General features: G+C 40.2%; 1 long non-coding RNA gene across 1 annotated transcript; it reads right to left on the bottom strand.

The window, feature by feature from the left end:
• Positions 1-7,138: 7,138 nt before the first annotated feature.
• LOC132372359 (uncharacterized) lies at positions 7,139-12,292 on the bottom strand. Its single transcript, XR_009505178.1, has 4 exons — positions 12,069-12,292; positions 10,729-10,908; positions 10,343-10,408; positions 7,139-7,240 (listed from the first exon to the last, which is right to left on the bottom strand). It is a non-coding gene; the product is annotated as an uncharacterized LOC132372359 (long non-coding RNA).
• Positions 12,293-12,774: the final 482 nt, after the last annotated feature.

Raw genomic sequence — 12,774 nt, forward strand, 5'->3', positions numbered from 1 at the left:
CCGTGTTGCCTACACTATTCTCAGCAGAGCTCTCAGAGTGATCCCGTTAAAATGTAAGTCTGATCATGTCACCTCCCTGCCTCCCAGGACAATCAGAGCAAAAATCGAGTGTTGACACTGACCTGCAAGCCCCTCCATGGCCTGGGGCCACGTGGCCCATCCACCCCTTTTCCAACCACTCTCTCCCTTGACTGCTCCTCTCCAGCTACCCGGGCTCCGCTCCACCTCAAACACACGCTGGCCCTGGTCCCACTTCCAGGTCTGTACGGGGTTCTCCCCAGATACCTACAGGGCTTGCTTCCTGACTCCCTTCAAGGTCTCTATCCAAATATCATCTTCCTGGTGGAGAGGCTCCAATTACAGGCAGACCTCATTGTATTATGCTTTGCTTTATCGCTCTTCACAGATACTGCATTTTTCACAAATTGAAGGTTGGTGGCAACGCTGCGTCAACCAAGTCTGTCGGCACCATTCTCCCGACAGCATTTGCTCACTTCATGTCTCCGTGCCACATCTGGGTAATTCTCATAGTATTTCAAACTTTATCATTATTATATTTGTGGTGGTTGACCTGTGATCCATAATCTTCGAGGTTACCATTGCAAGAAGAATGCAACTTGCCGAAGGCTCAGATGATGGTTAGCACCTTTTAGGAATAAAGTATTTTTTAATGAATGTCTGTACATTGTTTTTCTAGACATAATGTTATTGCACACTTAATCATCTACAATATAGTGTGAACAGAACTTTCCTATGCACTGGGACACCAAAAACTTCATGGGACTTGCTTTATTGCGATCCTCACTTTATTGCTGTGGTCTGGAACCGAACCCGCATTAACTCTGAGCTCGGACTACACTCTATTTAAATATCCCCCTTGGCAGTCTCAAAGCTCCCTAACTCCCTTCCTCTGCTTGAGTTTTTCCACAGCCTTATCATCAACTGACATTATACATATTTCCTTTTTAGTCTTATTTGTTTGGTTGTTTATGGTCTGTCTTTCCCTATAAAAAAGTAAGCTCCATGATGGCAGGAATTTCTGTCTGTCTCATTCACTTCTGAATCCTCATGGCCTAAAATGTGTCTGACAGGTAGTGGACACATAATACATATGTGTCAAATGACTGAATGAATGAATTTCTCCCTTCAAAATGATTTTCATATTTCCCCCTACATTTGTCATTCAAACTTACTAGCCCCAGTTTTGGACTTACCTCCTCAGGTCTGTATTACTGTAATAGCCTACACTCTGGTGTCCTTATAAGAACAGGACCAAGAGCAGGAAACAGGTTCTTGATCCCCAGCCTGGTTCTCCCCACTGTCTGGCCTATTTATCCTACGTACATTTTTACTGTTCTGTCCGTAGCATCCAGCTGTGAGGGTGGGCTTAGCCAGAGATTCTGGGACAGCACAGAGCTTGATCATGCCTGAGACCCCCGTTTAAACAGTCACAGGAACAAACTCTTTTGCCCACTGTTGGAGGTTACAAAGTCTTAAATGATACTCTTATTAGACACTGTGGTTTAAGAAACAGTACAGAGAGTTGAGTACATAACTGGGAACAGAGCCTGGGACAAACTAAGGAAAACAAGCACATTCTTTTGGGGACATGTTGAGTTTCTGGGAGCCCCCTTTCCAGGGCAATAATGAGGCTGAATTGAGTGTAAGAGACATATCTGTGATTTTCATATCCTTTGCTCCCTTCTTTTGCATATGGCAGCAGCCTTTCTCTCTGAAACCAGGAAAACCAGTAGAGCATCAGCACGGCCTAGGGCATTGCAAATGCAAATACCAGCAGGACCAAGTAGAGGATGTAAATGAGGATAGAATCGGAGATTATGGCAACCTGGAGGGGGCATGTTCTCTCTAAAGGGATCGCCATTATTCAGCTTGGCCAGTGGTCGCCATGGGGAGAAATGTGGGTCCAGAGATTTTCAGAAGAAGCTGGAAATCTGGAATTTGATGTAAAATCTCCTACATTGTAAATGTTGGTAATATATTCAAAAATTTTAAAATACAGTGTGGTCCAAAAAACACATCTCTGGGCTGGATTGTCCTGTGAGCTGCTTACCTACAACCTGTTATGTAGAAAAAAGCATGAGCGGCAGAATCATATTGATTCTGAGTTCAACCCTTGGCTCTACCTTTTGGACCACGAACAAAGTTATTTCAAGTTACTTAACCTGAGCTTCATTTTTTTCCACCTTTAAAATTGGGATGGTGTTTCCAGGATTGATATGAAGATTAAATGAAACCACCTGGTTGGTACTCAATACGAATTTCCCTTCTTTCTCCATCTCTCCTCTCCCCTCTTTCTCACTGCACAATAAACAGGAAAGAATAGCTCCTCCACATGCGTATTTGAAGCAAGTTAAGCAACATTTTTCATCATTTGTCATATGTTTTTCTAAGAAAATGGACCACGAGGAGCCTAAATGCCCACTTCCAGTGTCTTATCAGACCTCGTTTGCATCCGTGATGAGAAGCAAGCCTAAACAGGAGCTTTTTGGTTGCTGTTGTTATTGTGTTTTATTCTATTATGTTGGTGTTTTGTTGTTTAAAGGATAAGAGGACAGAGGATGTACTAAAGAAACATTCTTCCTGCAACCTAAAAATCCATCAACAGATGAATGGATAAAGAAGATGTATATACAGTGGAATACTACTATATATACATAAAAAAGAATGAAATAATGCCATTTGCAGCAACATGGATGGGCCTAGAGATTTTCATACTAAGTGAAGTAAGTCAGAGAAAGACAAATATCATATGATATCACTTATATGTGGAATCTAAAATAATGATACAAGTGAACTTATTTATAAAACAGAAATAGACTCACAGACATAGAAAACAAATTTATTGTTACCAAAGGGGAAAGGGGATCAGGAAGGATAAATTAGGAGTTTGGGATTAGCAGATACACACTGCTGTATATAAAATAAATAAACAACAAGGACCTATTGCATAGCACAGGGAACTGTATTCAATATCTTATAATGAACTATAATGGAAAAGAATCTGAAAAAGAATATATATATGTATATATATACATATATATAACTGAATCACTTTGCTGTACGCCTGAAACTAACACAGCATTGTAAATCAACTATCCTTCAACTTAAAAAAAAATTCTTCCCGAAATTAAATTCTGACAGTACAATCTCCCTTTGCTTCATTGTCGGGATTGAGATTTCTGTTTCCTTTTTGAAGCGATTGCAATCTAACTCTTTAATAACCCAGGTTAAGGTTTGCTGGGGATCAAAGTTAAACTCAAACGGTGCAAACAGAAATCTCGATCCCGACAATGAAGCAAAGGGAAGACTCAGAGCCAGCGAAGGAAGCCCTCCAGCAGCCTCAGGTTCTCAAAGAGCCTTTACAACAGTGCAAGGGAGGAGCACAGAACAAGAGAACAGCAAAGAGTGTCATGGGTTTGTAGCCATCGTGTTAGCAAGGCTGGGGCTCAGAATCTAGCTGAGACTTGCAAAAAATGCTCCGGAACAGCTAAAAGAGCTTTGTGTGAGTGTGCTTTGAGCTGGGAGAATAGGGAAGGGCCAGGGGCAGATGGTGTTACGCTAGAAGATGACAGATACAAAGCAGAGTTGCTCCACTCCTAAGTAGCTGTCATCTCCTCTATCTCCAAGAGGGATCTTCAACATGGTTAAAAGGAAACTACAGCCCTAGGTGTGAAGCTCTGCAGGAAGTAAATACCTGGCCTCTTTAAATAAGCTCAGGTCTCCAGGTCCTGACAAATCTCATCCCTGGGGATGACAGAACTTGTAGGTTTCATCACAGAACCATTGTCTGCAATCTTGCAGGAATCTCAGGAGTGATGCCAAAGGATTAGTGATGGGAAACGGTCCGAGTTATCAAAAGGGGGAATATGTAGGTTCCGGAAAGTTTGCATCGTTGAGTTTAACTTTGATCCCCAGCGAACCTTAACCTGGCTTATTAAACAGTTAGATTGTAATCGCTTCAAAAAGGAAGCAGAAATCTCAAAAAGCCAGCACAAGTTTGTATACAACAAACCACATCATACTAACATCATTTCATATTTTTTTCTTTCTTGAAAGGTTATCAAAAATCACCAGGTTGTCCCAGAGGTACTGAACCTTTCAGCAGGGGTTTGGGCAAAGTTTCTCATGGTAAGATGAATAGATAAGGAAGAGATGATCTCCAGCTGGGTAAAGGCACAACTAGGCAACCCACTGTATCCAGAAAGCACTGGATGATTGAGCCAAGTCATCCAAAAAAAGGTGTACAGTACAAGATGCCTCTGATCCTTCTGTGGGGACCGGTTCTGTTAAATATCTTTCAATGACATGAACGGTAGGCCAACATATAAATGAGGGCTGACACAAAATGGAAACATATAAGTAATACACAGCATGGCAGAAACAGGATACGGTTTGCTAAGCAAGGAGCCAAAACAAACACACGGAATTTAATGGGGGAAAATGAAAGATTTTCATTTTGATTAAAAAAAAAAAAGACTCAGTTATTCAAACTATTGACGAGAGTTCATGTGAAAAAAAAGAAGTCTTGAGGATTTTAGTTAACAGAAAGCTCAATTTTCTGACAAATTTCTGACATGGCTCCAAAAAACTAATGCTTGTCATGGCCACATGACAAGATGGTGCGCACCTGGTTGGCTGCCCGCCTCAGAGCATCTGGGTTTGTCCCAGGCACCATGCTTCTCCTTCACATTCAGCTTTGTGGGCCTCTGTAATTTTTTTTTTTTTTTAATTACAAAAGAAAAGTATAGTCACGGTAGAAAACCTACAAATGTAGAAAGGTGAAAAGAAGAAAACAAAAATGATCTAACTGTCACCATTTAGTGATAACTACTGGTATCGTTTTCGCATGTGTCCTTCAAGTTTTTTTGTGTGTGAGATAGAGGAATACGGAGGGAAATTTTTTTCTTTTTTAAATTAACATCATATCCTGAATTCCTCCCCCCAACTCATTATATATTCTTTGAAAACACAGTTTTAACAGTCACACCACCCATTATCATATGCACATGCCTTAATTTGTTTAAATTGACTCACTCATGGACATTTAAGCTGTTTCCATTTGGAGGCGGTGGCAAGGAGGTGGCACCAGATTTGAAAAGGATATTGACCAAGGAGTGGGCACCCCAGGGAGGCCAGCCTGTTTAGGGAAAGGTCTTAGAGGGACAGTTAAAAAGCTGAGCATGTTTATCCCAGGGAAAGGCCCTGATGGCCATCTTCAAACCCTTGATTTGCTGTCAAGGGTGGACGGGAGTGAATTCGTTTTGTGTCGTTCCCGAAGGTTGAACTAAGACAAGTGGAAAAAGGTTGGAGGGAGTCTGATTTCAGCTCTATCTCTAACTGTCACTGCTGCCTGCCCAAGGACCGAGATGCTTTGAGAGGAAGTAACCCCTCCATCACGGAAAGTGTTCAAGCCAAGACAGGATGGCCACCTGGTGCCGGAATTTGTAGATAGGACTCCTCCGCTGAGTGGGAGACTGAAATAATAACCTCCAAGATTCCCTCCAACTGGAAGATTTCATGCTTCTTTCTTACCCTCCTTTGAGCCCACTCACAGGAAGAATTTATGGCAGATAGGGAGTAAAGAAGTCGATGTCATTAATTTTACTGCTGGAGGAAGAGTTGTAGCTCAGAGATGCAACACACATCTTTGTCCTCTGTACCGGCTCACATCTAGACAGCATTTTACAGTCAACAAAGCCTTTTTCACGTAGACCTTATAACGTGATTCTTGTAACAGTTTTGTGAAGTGGGTGTTGTCATAAGTGTTCTCACCTTTAGTTACTATGGCTTTACAAGGTATTTCGATCTCTAGTTGGGCACGTGTCCCCAATTTTTTTCCCTTCCAAAATTGTCTGAGCTATTCTTGGCCCCTTTTTCCCTCCCATATTAATTTTTGTATAAGCTTTTCAAGTGCCTGGGAAAAAACTCATTTCCATTTTGATTGTAATTGCCCTGAATTCATAGACTTAAATTGGAGGAGCACGAATGCTATCGGGTCTCTCCATCCATTTATTTGGGGGTGGCCTCTTCCTCAGTAACCTGCCCCACCCCATCCCCTTTCTTATTGGAAGAACACACTTCCCACGATAGAGACTGAAAATATGAGATGCTTTCTCAGCCTCCCTTGCTGGTAGGCATGACCTCACAACTTAATCCCGGGGAGTGCAACTAGAGGTGACATTCTACAAGAACAGTTTGATAAACACGGATGTGTGAAGAGATACTTCTTTTACTTCCTTCAGAATGAGGCTGTACGAAGGGGACTTTACACTGTAGCTAATACAACCAACCTGCAGCCATGAGAGGACAAATCTGAGGGTAGAAGCCCTGCCGCAGAAAGATGGAAAGATCCTGAGCATCTGATGACATCTTTGCGTTGCAGGACTGACCTGCACCTGCCTGTGCTGGACTTCTTGTTACACCAAATAATAAATATTCTCATAGTTAAGACATTTCTGGTTGGCATGTGTTCCTTGCATGTGAAAGCATCCTAATTAATATACTATGTCTTTTTTCATTTCCTTCAATAATATTCCATCTGCTTCTCCACAAGCACCTTCTTCATTTTTGTGAATAAGACATTTTAAAAAATTACATTCCTAATTGTCTAAGACTGGTGATTAGGTAGGCTACTGATTTGTTTGTTGGTCTTACATCCAGCTTAGTGATCACTCTTATTCATTCCAAAAGTTTCTCTATAAAATTTCTTACAGACTATCATATCATCTGCTAATAAAGACCGTTTTCTTTTTGCTTTTAAATTCTGTATCTGATTGTATTAGCTAAGACTTCTGGTACAGGACTGAAAAGAAGCAGTCAGAGTGAGCAGTTCTGTTTCCCCCTGACTTGGACATGGGTGCTTATTGAGTTCCACTTCTCAGGACCCCTGCAAGGCAAAACTCCAGGGGCCCAGCTCACATTACTTTGCCACTAGATGTGATTTTGTAATATATTTTAAATTTATTTATTTATTTATATTTATTTTTGGCTGTGTTGGGTCTTCGTTTCTGTGCTGTAATATATTTTAATACATATTCTTTACTAGGTTAACGTGTTCCTTTTTCCTGTCAGTTGGGATTAGGCTTGGCTGAGAGTAACACAAAAAGACTAAGTGGCAGTGGATTAAACAAGATAGAAATTTATTTTTCATGCTCAAGAAATCCAGTCCGTTTGGGACATCTCAGACATCCAGGTTCTTCTTATCATGCTGTGCTGCCGTCTGAATGTAAAGGGTAAAACTGTATGCTTTTCTCAAGGGATGAAGAAAAAACATTCAATAAAATTTATCATTGACTTAACGAATTTTTTTAAAACTTAATAAACTAGGCCTAGAAAGTATGGCTCAGATTGCTAATTTCACCCTGGTATTCATTCTCCCTTTATTCCATTGTAAAAAAAAATCTTAATCCTTTCTTCTGAATTTTCCATTTTATTTGCATAAATGTATCATTTTCTCTTATGATCTGTTTAACATCCCTTCTAAGGCAATATAGTTCTGTTCCCCTTTTTATTCTTGGTATTGTTTATTCATGCCTTTTTCTTTATTATGCTTACTAGACTATTTTCTTTTATTCAAAAAATCAAATTTTAATTTTATTGATCTTTTGTATTGTTAGTTTTCTAGCTCACCCTTATATTTTCCTTCCTTCTCTTTTTAGGGTCTTCCTGTTTTTTACCCCCCTTGCTTCTTGAATTGACTGTAGACTCATTTACTTTTTACCTTTCTTTCTTTTTATAAATTAAATTTAGGTCTTAATTGAACCTTATAAGTCTACGCTAACTGCATCACATGTGTTTATGTGGTCCTTTCCTTTTTTCTTAGTTTAAACTATTTTGGACTTTATGATTTCTTCTTGAACCCAAAAGTTATTTAGGAGAGCATTTTTAAGCTACCAAACATGCTTTATTCTCCACTTACTAAAAAAAAAAAAAAAAAAAAAAAAACCAAAAAAACAAAACAAAACAAAAACCTCTTTCCCTGGCTTGTAGGTATCGAATTTAATTGCATAGTGATCAGAAAATATGTATGATATAGATTCTTGGAAAATTGTCAAAATCTTCTTTGTGACATGGTCAAGTTTGCAAATGTTCCATGTTAACATGAAAATCAATTATAATCTTTATTTATTGTGGGGGGGTTCTGTATAAAGCTGTTAAATAAATTTACATATATTTTCTTCAAATATTCTATAGTCTTACAAAGTTTTTTTTTACGATTCATCATTTTCTATTGGAAGAATGTTAAAAATCTATTATTTGTATAAAATGATCAGTTTCCCCCTTTTATATCATTTGAAGCCATGTTGTTCAGTGTATGCCAAGTCATGGTTGCTACATCATCTTGGCAGATGACTCATTTTTTACTATATGGTGTCTCTCTTTTTCCTTATTTTTTTGCCATAAATTCCATTTTGTCTGATATTAATATTGCTGCTCAACGTTCTTTTGGAATTTGAATGATCTGTCTTCTCTCTTGCCCACCCTTTGTTTTCAGTCTTTTGGATTGATACTGTTTCAGGTGTATTTTTCCTGTCACTAGTATATGGTTGGATCTCTTTCTCTTTCTCTCTCATTCATTTTGATAATCTCTGCTTTCAGTTGTTGCCTTTAATCCAACTACAAGTACAGAATTATGAGTTCTTATTATCTTATTTTGTTTATTTTTAATGAATGAAATTTCTTTTTCATCTCTTTGATTATCTTAAATTTTCTATTTAAGCCTTCATCAGACTGCTTTGTAAAATTATTTTCAGTTGGCGTGAATTATTGATTCTGTTGATTGTTTTTCTTAGCACTCATTTCTTATGTATATTCTGGAAAGTTTGCAGGCTCACTTTATACGGGAGGCTTTTTGTTTTGTTCCCTCTCTCTTGCATCCACTTGAAAAGCTTTGTGGATGCTTCCACCCAGCACCCTGCGCCCTCAGTCCATAGCCAGGTTTACGATGGTTTTCTGGGGTCTCCTGCCCCACAGTGAGAATAAGAACATTGCAGAGTCACTCACAGAACCTGGATCAGTTCCTTGTTGGGAGCCTGGGTCCCACCTCCCTCATCCTACATCTTCTGGGAGAGTCAGACCCCGTCTTCGGACAGTTAGCCTGCTTCCACCATCCTTCGCGTGGACACTTAGCTTCTGTTACCCCAAAAGAGCCAGGCTCCTTTCTGCTGTGGCCTGCAAGGCCGTGGTTTCATCCCTCCTCACTGCTTTGAGTGATCCATAAAGATATTTTTTCTTCTTTTTGAGTTTGGCTATATCTTTTCAGGTTTGTTTTTTCTTTTTATACTTTGTCTTTCATTGCTTTGTGCTTAGAGCACAGGGAATATGGAGAAATATGAAATGAAGGGGAGCCTACTTGACTGGAGGGCCATTTCATATCACCTTTTTCTTAAAATGTAAAATAGAAACCCCTTGGGCTGGCACTCAAGGTCTTTTGCAATCCAGATGCAGTCCACTCCACTGCGGGCGTCCTGGACTCTGCCCACTTGAAGTTAACTGCTGCTTCCTGAACATAGCACGTGCTCTCATTCTTCTGCGTATTTGTATGTGCTGTTTCTTCTGTCAGGATGGCCACTCTGCCACATGTGTAATCTCCAAGACCTTGATCAAAAACCGTTTCACCTGGGAAGTTGGCTTCAGATCCTCTAGGCTAAGTTATTTCTTCTCCATACAATGCACTCAACACATGTGTACTGAGTGAATGAATGAATGAATGAATGAATCATATGGTGTAAAAGATTGAGTAGACACAAGTACATGTGGTTTACAGCCATAATGTTACCTCCATGGTCAGTTGTTTATCTAAAGGTCTGCTCTGATCAACTGTAGTGTATCATACTGATCAAGTGCATTTAGAAATAAGGGGAAAACAGTGGAGACAGTTTTTCCATGAAGCTTGTCTTACATCATGGCCATTATGCTAACTCCGCATGAAGCTGGTTAGGATAATGCATATCCCTTTTGTAAAAGTGTGACTTTTACAACTATTAAGGCAACATGATTAGGGACCAACTGTCTCATTTCCTTCCTCAATATCAGGGTATCCTTTTAAAGAACAGATGTTACCCTGAGCTCTATTTTTTTATTTTTAGAAAAGTTTAAAATATGATGGAAAAAGCTTAACGACTTCAAGCTCTAGTATGCTTAACTGTTGTAACACTATAAAAACCCAATTGTATCTTTCTATTCATTATGATTTCATCTCAGGAGAAAGGTTACTTTTGTTGCTTTTTTTTTTTTTTTTTGCTCCCTTTTTGACAGGGGAAAGATAATTTATCAAGGAAAGTGGTACCAAATGGCATGTTTTTTGAGCAAAAATATTTACCTAATTGTCCAGCTTTTTGGGAATCCTTCAGGATACTATTTCTTCCTCAGGAACAGAATGAAGGCTCTGTGACATGCAAGAAACAAAAAGGGTTTCAGTCTGGTGGGAGTTCCTTGCACTTTCTTTTCCTCCAGCTTGGTTGCACAGCTACGGCAAAAACAGAAGATTCAAAAATGAGTAGCATTTTTGTTCTAAAAACATCTAAAATTCATCTCAAACCTGTATCTCTTCTGGGCAGAGAAATGCAATCCATTCTAACAAGTAATTAAACAAACAAACAAATGCCTAAAACCACAGTCTCCTCTGGCGCCTGTCTACACCCGCTTCTTGCCTGTACCTCTTCCCCCAAAGCCCAGCCACGGTGACCCCCTCTCCCACAAGCCCACCTTCCCCTGGTCCAGCACCGTCACGGCAGGGCTCCTGTGTCTGGCCTAGGCACGTGTTGGGTAAAACTTCATATGCAAAAAATGGGGAAGATAATTCAGAAGCGAAGGTGAACTTATCATCCCATTTAACTCCAGAAATTTGTTCCCTCTTGCCAGGAGTCGTCACAGACTTCTGAAAACCTGAAATTTAATTTATGTGAGATTTTTTCTTCTTCCTAGTGATTCAGAAAAAAAAGAAACCCTAAATTTTTCTCCAGATTGCTATTTCCTCTGCATTCCTAATCTGAGCTCAAAGCTTTATTCATTTAACATTATTTAACAGAAGATGGTTAACTACTTACTCTGCTCTTTGCACTATTTCTCATAGATACTTTGAAGCCGTCGTGGGGCTTCAAAGGGAAGGATTTGGAGTTTCGACAATTGAGAATTCTGAATCGATTTCAACGTCTACAGAAAGGATCCAAATTGGATAAACTGTCTTTTCTCCTTGTATAACCAGCCATCTCACTGTACTTGAGAGATTGTAGTCCCTCCCAGAGAAGGGGATGAGGGAGTGGGACATGGGGATTTTTTTTGCTTAAAGAAAAAATATCTGGAAATATCTTTTTGCTTATTGGCTTGGTCCTTTGTGCTAAGCGACTATGAATTTTTGAAGAGGAGAACAAAATTCACAATATATGTACGTCCAACCATTATGTTGTGCACCTTCAACTTATACAGTGATGCATGTCAATTATATCTCAATAAAACTCTGGGGAAAAAAAAGACAGAGGAGAGCAAACAATAGTCACGAAGAAAAAGAAGCACTGTCTAAAGAGGATGCATCAATCAGCTCTGAAACAGGTAACTGTGGTACATTTCATCTCTTTTCATTTCAAATCACATTTACGAGCATCTGCTAAGTGCCAGGTGCTGAGCTGAGTTCTAGACCAGTGCCGCCCAATAGAGATATAATGCAAGCCACGTATGTAATTTGGAAGTTTCTAGTAGCCACATTAAAATGATTAAAGGGAAATAAGTTTTGCAAATTTTCAAATATTAGAAAAAATATAAAGATTAAAAAATAACATTTCAAACTTTGGAAAGATTTTTTTTAAAAAAAGAAATAGGTGAATGTGGTCTGGCCCTGCTGACCTTCCCCCCAGCCCACTGCTCCCAGCCCCTTTCCTGAACTTCGGCCTCCCTGGCCTTCCAGGTCCTCCCACAAACCAGTCTTTTCCCCTGGGATATTCCACAGCTCAGGTCTCTGCCTGGTGTCCCCTCCCCATCTCTGCCACTGCTTCTTGTCGTTTGGTAAAGAGAATGCAGTGATAGATGGCCGACAGGAGCTGGATGGGTACCCAGTATCTGGGGGTGTTCACACTTGATCAAGTGGGGAACGATGCTTTCATCCAGGTACGTAGAATGGATCCTCGTGATGGAATTTTGGACTCCATGATGATAGGACTTTCATCTACGATTGTGTAGATTGTTCTTGACGTAGAACTTGAAGCTGAGGGGTGAGTGAGATGGTAAACCCATCTGCACTCTGCTCACCAAGCCACGCCCCCCGGCACAGAGCGGTCTCCTCCTGAAGGAAGGGCTGACTTTTCTCCTTTTCACAAAGCCACTGACCTAGCCAGTGGCAGCTTTGTGCTGAAGGGGGATCTGGGGGCTGGGGAGAGGTCTTGCCAGCCCCTCTTAAGATGCATCTCACAAGTGGCCCCCTGCATTGTCTCTGTATAAGTTCTGTGGAGTCGAGGAGATACATATTTGTGTATTTGTGATCATTCTTAGGTCTTGACCTTGAGATTCTCTCAGGGAGAAACAGAAAAAGAATAGAAACATCAATCATTTCAATAAATCTTATTTTGGGCCCAACATGAACCATCTCTCCTCAAAACTCTGGTTCCCTGGAATTCAGATGGGGTTTCCACAACAACAGGAGACATGAGAGTCTCAGACTCTCTCAGAGGGAGTATTACTAAGAATTAGGGGAGGACAGAGTCCCATCCAGATGAAGGAGGCCTTCTGGAGAAAGGTCCGAGGGACATAGCCATTGGATAT

The sequence above is a fragment of the Balaenoptera ricei genome, chromosome 10 (assembly GCF_028023285.1).
Source record: "Balaenoptera ricei isolate mBalRic1 chromosome 10, mBalRic1.hap2, whole genome shotgun sequence".
Taxonomy (NCBI): domain Eukaryota; kingdom Metazoa; phylum Chordata; class Mammalia; order Artiodactyla; family Balaenopteridae; genus Balaenoptera; species Balaenoptera ricei.